The following is a 1,540-nucleotide window of genomic DNA, read 5'->3' on the forward strand; positions in this document are numbered from 1 at the left end:
AGCTCCTTTTACTTTCCCTCACTTGATTCATCTTTACTCATCTAGGCTTTTTCGTAATGGTGTTTTTACACTAGTAGCCAAGGAGTAAGAGGGTTTTGGTGAGCCCTGAAAATGACAAGGATCGTGGCTGGTATGCCCGATTTATTGCTGCCCCCACTGTTGGTTTAGTGGGTGAAGATAATGTTCCCTTCCCTGAGAAGTGAAATTTTGCACGTAGGTCTTTTATCCCTCTCGTACATTCTTCTTTCAAGTTTATCAGTTTTTCTAATTTTACCTTCCCCCCCTTTTTTAGCAACTATGAGAGTTGTGGGGGATGTTCCCAATTTCCGTGGTTGGGTAGATAAATTGCTGAAGATCGCGCCAATGGACGGTAGATCTTGGAAAACACTTTCTAACCGCTTTGGTTGGAAGGTAAAGACTCATGGTAAGAATTCACATTTTGTTCTTTTCGTGCCTATATTCTCCTTTATTGTTTTAACTTTTATCCTTCTTTTTGTCAGGATTTGCTATTCGAGGGGTTACTGCTGAAGCAGTTATAGCCTCTCGTGTCTCTTTGGGAACTCGTACTCCTTCGGGAACCCGTATCTCTTTAGAGAGAGCCCGAGAAATAGTCTTGGGTTCCTCTTCTGCGAAAAGGAAGGCTGCTGAAGAGGAAAATTCTGAAGAAGAGGAAAATGAGAGTTCCTTGGTAACGAGGCCACGAGTTAGGAGACGCATCGTTTCCGATGTCGAAGCTGAAGTTTCGGTTTCTCTTACCGAACCTGTTGAAACCCCAATAATAATTTCTGATGATGACGTCACTCCCCACGATACTCATGAGTCTATTGACCAACTTTTCGTCAGTGGATTTGGTCGTGAAGATGTCGGGCCTGTTTTAGACGAAGTACCTTTATCGTCTTTTTCATTACCCGTGCCTGTGATTCCTTCTTTACCAGCCCCAGCTATTTCCGTTCCTTCTTCTACTGCTCTTACCTCTTCTCCGGCTCCTCCTTTGACTATTTCCCCTCCTATAGTTCATCATACTGAAATGGGATCTTCAAGTAGAAGTGCCGCTATGAGGCGGGTTATTATTGAAATTCCTGCTGAGAGCAACCTTTTGAGAAAGTCAGGTCAGGCGGATGTATGGCTGGAGCCTCTTATTGGCCCAATTGAAAAAGCAAAGCTGGAGAGCCACAGTTCCCTGACTTTAATGAATGATATCGTGCATGCCACTCTGAAGGTATTTTCCTTCTTTTACTTTGCAAAATTTTTCATTTTTGGGATTCTTATTTCTTTTTTTTAGGCCAATATTATCGGCACCAATTCTAAAGAATTGGCCATTTGGAGAAGATAGCACGCGACTCTCAATTGGAAGCAACCAATTGGAAGGGGCAATTTGAGAGTGCTCAGCTTGATATAGAGAACTTACAAGAGAGCAAGAATACCTTACAGCAGCGAGTACGGGCTTTAACTTCAGAATTGGCGGTTACAAAAGCTTCTTCACACCAAGCAGAAAAAGACAAAGAGCGTCTCGAGTCCTCCTTCTCAGAGCAACTATCTA

Source organism: Nicotiana sylvestris, chromosome 6 (genome assembly GCF_000393655.2).
Source record: "Nicotiana sylvestris chromosome 6, ASM39365v2, whole genome shotgun sequence".
Taxonomy (NCBI): domain Eukaryota; kingdom Viridiplantae; phylum Streptophyta; class Magnoliopsida; order Solanales; family Solanaceae; genus Nicotiana; species Nicotiana sylvestris.